At 40.3% G+C, this 12,979-nt stretch overlaps 1 non-coding gene across 1 annotated transcript; it reads right to left on the reverse strand.

Moving 5' to 3' along the window:
- Positions 1-6,634: 6,634 nt before the first annotated feature.
- Positions 6,635-6,741, reverse strand: LOC148580687 (small nucleolar RNA R71). The gene has a single exon (XR_015895529.1). It is a non-coding gene; the product is annotated as a small nucleolar RNA R71 (small nucleolar RNA).
- Between the last annotated feature and the right edge of the window lie 6,238 nt (positions 6,742-12,979).

Here is a 12,979-nt window from a genome sequence, read left to right on the forward strand (position 1 = left end):
AGATTCTAATATCTCGGACTCAGTCCTCTGTATTAGATATCTAAGAGATACTCATTCTAGCTTGTTTGCATGTAGAACGGAAGTGTTTGTCAGGCACGCATTCATAAGTGAGAATGATGATGAGCATCACATAATCATCACATTTATCATGTTCTTAGGTGCGAATAGATATCTTAGAAGCGGAATAAGTTGAATTAAATATAAAACAGTAGTACTTTGCATTAAATCATGAGGAACAGCATAGCTCCACACCTTAATCTATGGAGTGTAGAAACTCTACCGTTGAAAATACATAAGTGATGAAGGTCTAGGCATGGCCGAATGGCCAGCCCCCAATGTGATCAATAGATCAAAAGATAATCCAAAGATGTAAATAAAATAGTAAAAAGTCCTATTTATACTAAACTAGTTACTAGGGTTTACAGAAGTAAGTAATTGATGAATAAATCAACTTCCGGAACCCACTTGGTGTGTGCTTGAGCTGAGCTTGAAGTTTACACGTGCAGAGGCTTCTTTTGGAGTGGAACGCCAAGTTGTAACGTGTTTTTGGCGTTCAACTCTGGTTCGTGACGTGTTTCTGGCGTTTAACTCCAGACTACAGCGTAGAACTGGTGTTCAACGCCCTTTTGCGTCGTTTAAACTCGGACAAAGTATGGACTATTATATATTGCTGGAAAGCCCTGGATGTCTACTTTCCAATGCCGTTAAGAGCGCACCATTTGGAGTTCTGTAGCTCCAGAAAATCCACTTTGAGTGCAGGGAGGTCAGAATCCAACAGCATCAGCAGTCCTTCTTCAACTTCTGAATCTGATTTTTGCTCAAGTCCCTCAGTTTCAGCCAGAAAATACCTGAAATCACAGAAAAACACACAAACTCATGGTAAAGTCCAGAAATGTGAATTTAACATAAAACTAATAGAAACATCCCTAAAAGTAACTAGATCCTACTAAAACATACTGAAAATAATGCCAAAAAGCGTATAAATTATCCGCTCATCACCAGGCAAGTTGAAATCAAGATGGGAAGGTCCATACAGAGTAGAGAAGGCCGAACCGTATGGAGTTTTTCACCTAAGTCATCCTTCAAGCTCTGAACTTATCAAAGTTAATGGACAACGTTTAAAGCTGTACCATGGAGAGAGGATGAAGAAAAATGAGGAGCTCGAGATCTTCCTCTTGGAAGATCCCCACATAGCCGAAGACTGAGCTAGTGGAGCGTCCAACTTACGGACGTTAAAGCAAAGTGCTAGGTGGGAGACAACCCACCATGGTATGATCGTTCTTTTCTTTATTCTTAGTTTTCCTATTCAATAACTCTTCTCTTTATTAGTACATTTCGTGCATCTGCATTTACATTCTTTTATTTTAAAAAAATAATAAAAAATAAAAAATAAAAAAATATTTTCGCGACGCGACCGCATCTTTGACGCATCCGCATCGCAGGTGATTGGAGAAAATAATAAAACAAACAGAGAGTCACACGAGAGCGTGGCTGGAGGTGTGCCCGTGGTACAAACTGTCCCACGCGACCGCATCGCTGACGCGTCCGCGTCGGGTGGAAACATTGGCCTCCCACGTGACCGCATCACTCACGCGGCCGCGTGCCCTGGAATTCGACGTGAAAAGGGTGCACGACCGAAAGTTGTGCTAGAGTGGTGCTGCATTGGCGCTGAACGCACAATTCTTCCCACGTGGACGCATGGCTCACGCGTCCGCGTCATATCCTTCTAATGGCCACTCACGCGATCGCACGCCCCACGTGATCGCGTCACCCAACATTTGGCGCAATAAGAGTTTGAACAGAGAGTTGTGCAAGTGCGAGGCTGCCCTCGCGCCAGTAGCATAAAACGGGTCACGCGACCGCGTGACCGACGCGACCGTGTCAATTAGTATAAGTGCAAGTCGCGCGACCGCATGCCCCACGTGACCGCGTCGCTTGTGCCGCACAGCTTCCCTGATTTGCCAATTATCTTATCTTTCTTTTCCCCAAATCCTATTTTCTCTTTTCCCTCCTTATTTCTTCCTTCTTCCTTCTTCCTTCTTTCTCACTTTCTACTCTCTCTCTCTCTCACCCCCATTAACAAGGTTTTCTTTTCTTCTTCCCTCCCTTACTTTTCTATTATTCTTCTTATTTTTATGTGTTATCTTCTTTTCTTTTCTTTTTACTTTTATTATCTATATTTTTTTCTTTCTTTTTCCTTTTTACTTGGTGTTGGAAATTTATTTGAGTCATTATTTCTCATTATATGCTTATGGATTGTTGTAAAATTGTTTGGCAATTATATATTACTTTTTTTAAAAGGGTTGCTGCATGTTCACTTTAATACTTTCTATACCTTATTTACCATGCATGCTATGTGTTTGTGAAAAAGCCCATATGGCATCATGCATTTTTCTACATTATTCTATTCTACTATTCAATGCTTGCTTTTCACAAATTCCCTTTACTATTGTATTAATTGAATTTAATTGTCAATACAAACGTGATGGCTAGTTTGTTACGAGTGATAACACATTCAACTAATTAAATGCTTGATCTATGCTACTCATGCCTTTGCCTGCTTGCCAATAAACCCCTTGCATTTAATTATCCTCCAATGCACTTGCTATATTTCCATTGATAAACTTTTCACATGTAGTCATGACCATGTGTTAACAACATCCTCTTTACCGTGCATTGTTTATCACTTATACAACCCTCTTCCTTGCTCTATCTCTTTGAATTTACGTTACTTTTCTTTTTTTTTCCTTTTCAGGATGGCCACCAAGAAAGGAAAAGAGAAAGCTACTCCCAAACCACCAGCAAGAAGAGGAACAAAAAGAGCATTAGTGGCAGAGCCCTCTTCAACTGCGGTTAAACCCTCAACAAAAAGAACTAAGAGGATTATAAAGGTTGATGATAAAGAAAAAGCCTTTCCAACAAAGGACACTGCACGATTTCCCAATCGCTACTGTGAGCAGATGTTCCCCATCCTGGCAGATGTTCCCCAAACCATATTGCTACCTTTGTTGAGCCGCAAATTGCACAAAGACAATGGGGTTTCCTACAGAGACAGTCGAGGTAGGTCAATCTTTCTTGGGTAGTCGAGTTCTACTCCAACTTCCACCTGCCAACCCTGCAGTCTGTCTTTGTCCGTCAGAAGCAAGTATCCATTACAGAAGAGGCCATTCAAAAAGCTCTAGGAATTCCCCCTGTTCCAGAAGGATTGGACGCCTTTCAAGAAGCCGCACTCAAGCGCCAGATGTACCAATTTGACTTGGACACCGTTCTTAGAGTTATCGCACTACCTGGCAGCCGTTGGATCTACGGATACCATCGTACCCGCCCTAAGGGAATATCGGCTTCAGCACTTACCTTGGAGGCTCGCGTATGGGCACAGATCATGTCCCATTATGTCTTTCCAAGCACTCACGAGTCCTCCTTATGCCAGGGCATTTTGGCCAGTTTCACTGACCTTTTCTTTATGGTTTTTGGGTAGTTTCATGAATTTTCTTAGGAAATAAGCAAGTTTTGGGTAAATAATCACTTACATCTTGATTCTAAGCAAACATTGTAAATTTTACATGATTTTATGAGAATTATGCATGAATTAAATGACAAAATTGAATTATGCATGTCTCATAACTTGGATTAGAACTTTGATGCACTTTATTACTTGATTTCAGGACAAAGGAAGCAAGGAAGAACCACCTTAGTAGCCACGTTAGGCTAGCTAACGTGACCACTAACGTGGAATGGAGGCTAGCTTGCAACGTTAATGAGAAAAGTGATCGCCATTAATGCCTTCGTGAGCCATCATAGCCCACGTTAGTTGCCACGTTAACAATGTTAATGTGGAAGCTAACGTGGAAGAGAAGTAGAACTCCAACGTTAGTGGTAAAAGTAAGTGCCACTAATGTTCCAAAGTGGCAGCTGGCCACGTTAAGAGTCACGTTAACTCAGTTAACGTGAACTCTAACGTGGATGAGGAAGATAATGCCAACATTAGTGACACTTACCTTTGTCACTAACGTTGGACTAAGCTCATATTTGCCACGTTAAGAGTCACATTAACCTAGTTAACGTGGACTCTAACGTGGAGGGAGCAAGGAATCACCAACGTTAGTGACACTCACCTTTGTCACTAATGTTGGATTAAGCCACTATGAGCCACGTTAGTTGCCATGTTAATTACATTAACGTGGAAGCTAACGTGGAGAAGAGGGATGATGAGCCAACGTTAGTGACACTCACCTTTGTCACTAACGTTGGAGATGGCTATCAATACCACGTTAGAAGTCACGTTAACCTACTTAACGTGAACTCTAACGTGGGAAGAAAGGGCGTTTTGAAGAATTAGTGACAAAGGTAAGTGTCACTAATGCTCTCGAAGATTTGGCAAGCCTACGTTAAAGGCCACGTTAACTATACTAACGTGAACTCTAACGTAAGGAGAAAGGGTACTCTCAACGTTATTGAAAAAGGTAAACCCCGGTAACGTTTGCGAAGGGCCAAGAAGCAACGTTAGTGGTCACGTTAGTGCCACTAACGTTGAAGTTAACGTGGACCATTTTTGGGTTAGGAACATTAGTGAAAAAGGTGATTGTCACTAACGTTCTCGACCCCACAGTTTCACTTGACGTTAACACCACTAACGCCCCAAGCTAAAGTCCATACCTACTGCATACTTTCTCTGCAAGTAAAGCTGAGCCCACTGAAGAAGATAACTGCTTCAACTCAAGATCCAAAGGCCCATATCCAAGACTTGAAGAAGCAACTAGAAGATCAGAAGAATAGTATAAGTAGGGAGAACTTTGAACTAGAAAGCAGCTTTTGGCATTATTAGAATTACTCTCTGTATTTTTTACTCTCTCTGCAACTTCTAGTTTCACTTTTCATAATGCATTCTCCATCTTTGTTTTCCATTCCCAGAGCTATGAGCAACTAAACCCCTTTCATTGGGTTAGGGAGCTTTGTTGTAATTTGATGGATCAATAATAGTTTTCATTATTCTTCTTCTTTCTTTTCTCTTGATTTTACTAGAAAGCTTTCAATCTTCACCCAATTGAGTAGTTATCTTGGAAAAGAAGCTATTCATACTTAGATCTCTTCGGAACCTTGGAAGAGGAATGAAGAGATCATGCTAGAAATGCTTTCTCATGTTGGACCAAATTGGGATTTGGATGGATATAGTGACATATAATCCTACCAACACTTTGATTTGGAAATACATGTGGTATAATCAGTGACTATACCTCATCTCTTCTCATGAGCAATTGGACCAAGGAATTGGCTATTGATCAAGATTTGAGAGATTGAATTACCAAGGAATTGGAATTCAATCACTTAAGATTGCCAAGGAGATCAATGAATGCATTAATTGAGGAAGAGATGAAAATGAACTTGATCCGGAGGATGCAACATCTCCTAAGCCCGATGAACTCCCCATTTCTGATCTTACCCATTCTCTTTAATTTCTGCCAATTACTTTTATGATCATCTTCTCCATTCCCATTTAAGATTCTGCAATTTATTTTCCATCATCTATTTTCAGCATTTACAATTTTTGCTATTTACTTTCCCGCCATTTAATTTCCTGCAACTCTCAAACCAAATTTTTCTTAGCTAAACTAGAACATTCCTCCAATTAAAGTTGCTTGACCAATCAATCCCTGTGGGATTCGACCTCACTCTTTTGTGAGTTATTACTTGACGATAATTCGGTATACTTGCCGAGGGAAATCTGTTGAGAGACAAGTTTCCGTGCATCAAGTTTATGGCGCCGTTGCTGGGGATTGATTTTGTATCAACAATGATTAAATTGGTGGATAACTAGATTGAGCATTTTCCTTTTGTTTGATTTAGTTTCATCTAAGTAATTTACTTTCAGCTTTAGTTATTTCTTTCCCTTTACCTTTCACACATTAGTGGTGTTACCTGCATTTTGTTTTAATATTTGGTTCACTGACCCACTAACTGTTTGATATATTGCATCACTCACACTAACAGCATTTCTGCAGAAAATATTGTCTGCATCTATCTTTCTTGCTTGTGCCTTATTGGGTGTATGACAGGTAGAAGAAGCAGGGATTCAACTTCCTTTGATTCTGAACCTGAGAGGACCTTCCTTAGATTAAGGAGGGAAGCAAGAGGGAAGAGATTAGTTGGTGCTGAGGAAGAGGAGGAGTACTTTGAACCAGACATGGATGAGAATATGGAGAACCATCATGAAGAAGAGGCTCACAACCATGGCAGAGAAGGTCCAGTGCATCAGGCTAGACAAGAGAGAAGAGTTCTGGGTTCTTACATCAACCCAAATCCAGGAAACTGTGGAAGTAGCATCCAAAAGCCAACCATATATGCCAACAACTTTGAACTAAAGCCACAAGTTATCACCCTTGTTCAAAACAATTGTTCATTCGGAGGAAGTGTCTAAGAAGACCCCAATCAACATCTAACCACCTTCCTGAGGATATGCGATACTGTGAAGTCTAATGGTGTTCACCCTGACACCTATAGACTACTTCTATTTCCCTTCTCACTCAAGGACAAAGCATCTAAATGGCTGGAATCCTTTCCAAAGGAGAGTTTAGCAACCTGGGAAGACGTGGTGAACAGATTCTTGGCAAGATTCTATACTCCTCAATGAATCAACAGGTTGAGAGCTGAGGTACAAACCTTCAGGCAGCAAGATGGTGAGACTCTATATGAAGCATGGGAGAGGTTTAAGGACCTGACAAGAAGATGCCCACCAGATATGTTCAATGAATGGGTGCAGTTGCACATTTTCTATGAAGGCCTTTCATATGAATCAAAGAAGGCAGTAGACCACTCATCCGGGGGATCTCTGATCAAGAAGAAGACAATTGAAGAAGCCATAGATGTCATTGAGACTGTAGCAGAGAATGACTAATTCTATGCATTTGAAAGAGGCAACACTAGAGGAGTGATGGAGCTAAACAATGTGGATGCACTGCTAGCTCAAAACAAGCTTATTACCAAGCAGTTGGCTGACCTTACCAAAAACATGGAGAGGAATCAAGTGGCAGCAATCACCACCTCAGCAGCAGCTCAAGAAGGAGTAAATGAAGGAGCAGAAGGTGATCAGGAACAAGCCAACTACATTGGAAATTCACCTAGGCAGCACCATGACCCATACTCCAAAACATATAATCCCGGTTGGAGGAACCACCCAAACTTTGGGTGGGGAAACCAACAGGATCAAGGCCAAGATCAGAGACACCACAACCCCAACAACAATGCAGCTCACCAACACTCCACACAGAGGTCATATCAACACCCACCTAACAACACTTCTCAACATCCATACCAAAGTCAAAATGGCCCTTCTCATCCTTCCAATCTCAACTCTCCATTATCGAAAGAAAAACTCTCAAGGATTAAAACTCTACTTGAAGGCATATGCAAGGAGATCCAAGATAGTAAGGTGTTCCGAGAGGAAGTGCGATCCAACATGCAAAATCAAGATGCTGCCATCAAGAAACTTGAGACACAAATTGGCTACCTATTTCAGCAAGCTCCTGGCCATGACCTTTGCAGCAACATTGAGTCAAGGCCAAGGGTGGAATGTCAAGCTATTACCCTCAGAAGTGGGAAGGAATTGAAGGAGACTTCCAAGAAACGATAGGAGAAAGATTCAATTAGAATAAAGGAGGAATAAGATGAAGTTCAAGTCCCCACCTCCAACTCACATCAAAAGGAAGAAGAGCTGAAGCCATATGTTCTGAAAGTCCCATATCCTCAACAATTGAGGAAGAAGGGGGATGACAGCCAGTTCTCCAGATTTTTAGAAATCTTCAAGAAACTGCAGATTAACAAATCCTTTGCTGAAGTAATAGAGCAAATGCCGCTCTATGCCAAGTTCTTGAAGAAGTTGATGACCAAGAAGAGAAGCTGGAAGAACGACGATACGGTGATACTAACCGAGGAATGCAGTGCCATCATTCAGCATAAACTACCCCAGAAATTGAAGGATCCTGGGAGCTTCCAGATTTCTTGTATTATAGGAGAAATAACAGTGGAGAAGGCTCTATGTGATTTAGGAGCCAGCATAAATCTGATGTCTGTAGCTATGATGAGAAAAATGAAGATTGAGGAGGCCAAACCAACAAAAATGGCCTTACAACTGGCAGACCGATCATTCAAATTTCCTCACGGCATAGTGGAAGACTTGCTAGTGAAGGTAGGAGACTTTATCTTTCCAGTAGACTTTGTAGTGTTAGACATGAAGGAAGGAGCTAAGGCTTCTATCATCTTGGGTAGACCATTCTTAACTACTGCCGGAGCTGTCATCGATGTCCAAAAGGGCGAACTTACCCTTAGACTACACAATGAAACAATGATGATCAATGTGTTCAAGGCCATGAACTACCCACAGGAACCATTGGGAGAATGTATGAGGTTGGACTCACTGGAAGATGTAGTACAAGAGACTTTTGAAGATGAAGAACTTGAGGGGTTAACAGAAGAGGAGGAATCAGCATCAAGCGAAGAAGCTGCAACAGCTGAGGTTCAAGCTCAGTGCACAATAGAGGAGAAGAATGGAAAGAAAGAAGCACCCAAACTTGAACTAAAGGCACTGCCACCCACTCTCAAGTATGCATATCTAGGAGAAAATGAAAGTTATCCAGTGATCATAAATTCATCCCTCAGCCAAGAACAAGAGGAAGAGCTACTCCAAGTATTACAAAGGCACAAATATGCCATAGGATGGACCCTTGCTGACTTGAAGGGAATCAGTTCGGCCATATGTATGCATAAGATACTGTTGGAAGATGATGCCAAAACATCCATTCAACCCCAAAGGAGGCTGAACCCAGTCATGAAGGAAGTGGTACAGAAAGAAGTCATGAAGTTGTGGCAAGGAGGAGTGATCTATCTGATCTCAGACAGCCCATGGGTCAGCCCTGTACAAGTTGTCCCAAAAAAGGGAGGAATCACTGTAGTTCCCAATGAGAAGAATGAACTAATCCCTACAAGGACCGTCACAGGATGGCGGATGTGCATAGACTCCAGAAAACTCAATGAAGCTACACGAAAAGATCATTTCCCCCTTCCTTTCATGGATCAGATGTTGGAAAGACTTGCAGGACATGCATATTACTGTTTTCCCGATGGTTATTCAGGATATAACCAAATAGTGGTTGATCCAAGAGACCAAGAGAAAACCTCCTTTACTTGCCCATATGGAGTGTTTGCCTATAGGCGCATGCCATTTGGGCTATGCAATGCACCTGCAACCTTCCAACGCTCCATGCTCTCCATTTTCTCAGATATGATAGAAAAATTCATCGAAGTCTTTATGGATGACTTCTCAGTATTCAGAGATTCCTTTCCTAATTGTCTATATCACCTAGCCCTGGTGTTAAAGAGATGTCAAGAGACCAATCTGGTCTTGAACTGGGGGAAATGTCACTTCATGGTAATAGGAGAAATAGTCATTGGCCATAAGGTGTCTAACTAGGGCATTGAGGTAGACAGAGCTAAGGTGGATCTCATTGAAAGATTACCTCCACCAAGTGATGTCAAGGCAATTAGGAGTTTTTTAGGGCATGCTGGCTTTTACAGATGGCTTATTAAAGATTTTTCAAAGATAGCCAAGCCCTTAAGCAATCTCCTTGCATCTGATACACCATTTCTCTTTGATAAAAAGTACATGCTAGCTTTCGAAAACTTAAAAAAGAGGCTGTCCTCTGCCCCTATCATTTCCCCACCTGATTGGAACTTACCATTTGAACTGATGTGCGATGCATCTGACTTTGCAGTTGGGGCAGTGTTAGGACAGAGGAAAGAGAACTTAGTCCATGTAATATACTATGCCAGCAATATCCTTAATGATACTCAAAGAAACTATACCACTACTGAAAAGGAGTTGCTGGCAATAGTTTTTGCATTTGACAAGTTTAGATCATACCTCATTTGACAAGTTTAGATCATACCTCATTTGAAATTAGAGACAAGAAGGGAGTGGAGAACAAGGTAGCAGATCACTGGTGTATTTATAACCCACTAACTTACCGGCAAGTTCACCGGGTCGTACCATGTAATACCTTACATGAGTATGGGTCGATCCCACAAGGATTGATGGACTAAGCAACAATAATGTTGGATAGGCTTAGTTAGACAAACAAAAATTGGTGTTGAGATGCAATATAAAAGACATTAAACAATATCAAAAATATTGAAGAAAGGCAAGTAAATACTTTGGAAAAAATATGGAGAAGATAGTTAAGGTTTCAGAGTTATCTATTTTTCCGGATTAACTTTTCTTACTAATTAATTTAATTATGCAGGATTTAGTTTATGGCAAACTGTATGTGACTAGACCCTAATTCCTTAGACCTTCCTAGTCTCCTCTAAAATTCATTAACTACCAATTCCTTGGTCAATTAATTCCAATTAGAGGGTGATAATCAATTTCTAGTTTATATGCCACAAAAACTTTAATTATCCAAGAGGTAAAAGGATTATATGTCACGTATCCTATTAAAATCAGATAATTAAAATTTAGGAGAAATAGTTTTCAAGCTGTTGTTCAGGTAAAGAGCTTTTCCAAGTTTTACAAGAACTCAAATAGAAAGAGGGTCATACTTCCGTTCCACCTAAATTCATAAAATAAAGAGCGAAAACAATTCTTAAATTGTAAATATATACATAAATTAAAATAGTAAAAGCAATAAAATTAATCCATAGAAATAGACAGAGCTCCTAACCTTAACAGTGAGGTTTAGTTGCTCATGGAAAAGAGGAAATAAGGATTCAGGTAAAAATGTACAGAGTTCCAATCTGATGGCATCAGATCCCTTTTTATAACTAATCTTAATAAATTTAAAATCTAATATTTAAAATTAAACTTAAAATAATATCTTTTCCTAATTTAAGATTTGAATTTAAATTTAAATTAATTAACAGATCTTCAGTTGATGGGTGGGGACCACTTGTTCTGTCCATTCTGCAACTTCTAATCTGTGTTTTGTGGGCTGAAAATTGAGTTAAAATAGCCCAGAAATTGCCCCTAACGTTTTTCTGCATTTTCTGCACGTGGCGCATATGACGCGTCCGCGTCGTCCACGCGTTGGCGTTATTTGTGCAGATTCCAGTCCACTCGATCGCGTCAGGCACGCGATCGCGTCATTGCGATTTCCTCCATTCCGTGCGGTCGCGTGAGCCATGCGTCCGCGTCGGTATTCGCTGGTCATCTCCTTGGCTTCTTCTCTTTCTCTGCAGAAACTTCATCAAATCCATCTGAATGCTACCTAAATTAAATAAAATTTCACAAAACTCAAAATAGCATCCATAGTGGCTAAAATATAATTAATTCTTAATTAAACTCAACAAATTAGATGCAAATTCACTAGGAAAAGATAGACAAGATGCTCACACATCACAACACCAAACTTAAACTGTTGCTTGTCCTCAAGCAACAAACACTAATATAAGCTTAGGATGTGAATTTGCATGAGAATGAGAGTTCGATTAAGCTCATGTCTCTTCTTATAGTGGGGTTTACAACTGCAATCTTGAACAGTTTTGGCATCTCACTTTATCCTTTGAAGTTCAGAATGATTGGCATCCATAGGAACTCAGAATTCAGATAGTGTTATTGATTCTCCTAGTTCAGTATGTTGATTCTTGAACACAGCTACTTTATGAGTCTTGGCTGTGACCCTAAGTATTTTGTTTTCCAGTATTACCACCGGATACATAAATGCCACATATACATAACTGGGTGAACCTTTTCAGATTGTGACTCAGCTTTGCTAGAGTCCCCAGTTAGAGGTGCCCAGAGTTCTTAAGCACACTCTTTTTGCTTTGGATCACGACTTTAACCGCTCAGTCTCAAGCTTTTCACTTGACACCTTCACGCCACAAGCACATGGTTAGGGACAGCTTGATTTAGCCGCTTAGGCCAGGATTTTATTCCTTTGGGCCCTCCTATCCATTAATGCTCAAAGTCTTGGATCCTTTTTATCCTTTCCTTTTTAGTTTGATGGGTTATTGGCTTTTTTCTGCTTGCTTTTCTTTTCTTTTCTCTTTTTTTTTTTTCGAAAGCTTTGTGTTTTTCACTGCTTTTTCTTCCTTCAAGAATCAATTTTATGATTTTTCAGATTATCAATAACATTTCTCTTTTTCATCATTCTTTCAAGAGCCAACAATTTTTAACATTCATAAACTTCACTATCAAAAATATGCACTATTCATGTCATGCATTCAGAATCACAGAAAATACCACCACATTTAAGTAAATAAGACTATTCTTCAATATATACCCACTTTCTCATGCAATATATCACTCCTGTATTTTTTTTTTGAATTCACGCTCAGTGAGTAATACATGAGACATCTTTTCAGAATTAAAGCAATAGGGAGAATTAAACTAGTCCTAGGATTCTAACTAATAAAGGATCATGCAACAAACAAAGCAAAAATAGCAGAAAATCAGAACATAATATAGAAAAAGAGGGGAGGAAATAAAAATGAAAGGAACTCAACCACCTTAGTTATCCTAGCGGTCATTTATTCTTCAGGTTGTGCTCCTCAGTGAAGATGATTCGCCTCCCTTTTGGTGTCATAGGAATAAACAGAAAACTTCTAAGCGAAGCATCAACACCAAACTTAAAGGTTTGCTTGTCCTCAAGCAAAGAATAACTGAAAATAGAAAGAAACAAATATTATACTGAAATAAGAATAAAAGGATAAAAGAACAAGAGAGATTTAGGATTTGGGAGAGAGAATAAAAAAAATTAAAAACTGGCGGCGAACTGGTGGAGGTGTGCGGCGCAAGCGGCGCGGACGCGTGAGTCACGCGATCGCGCGCTTAGTGCACTATTGAAGTGACGCGAACGCGTGGGGGACGCGATCGCGTGGATGGCCGATATGTGAAACTGACGTGAATGCGTGGGGTACGCGTTCGCGTGACTAAATTTGTGCTTTTAGCACACTTCTTGCCCCAAGCCAGCACAACTCTCTGTCCAAACAC

The sequence above is a fragment of the Arachis ipaensis genome, chromosome B10, assembly GCF_059453495.1.
Source record: "Arachis ipaensis isolate K30076 ecotype BB chromosome B10, ASM5945349v1, whole genome shotgun sequence".
Taxonomy (NCBI): domain Eukaryota; kingdom Viridiplantae; phylum Streptophyta; class Magnoliopsida; order Fabales; family Fabaceae; genus Arachis; species Arachis ipaensis.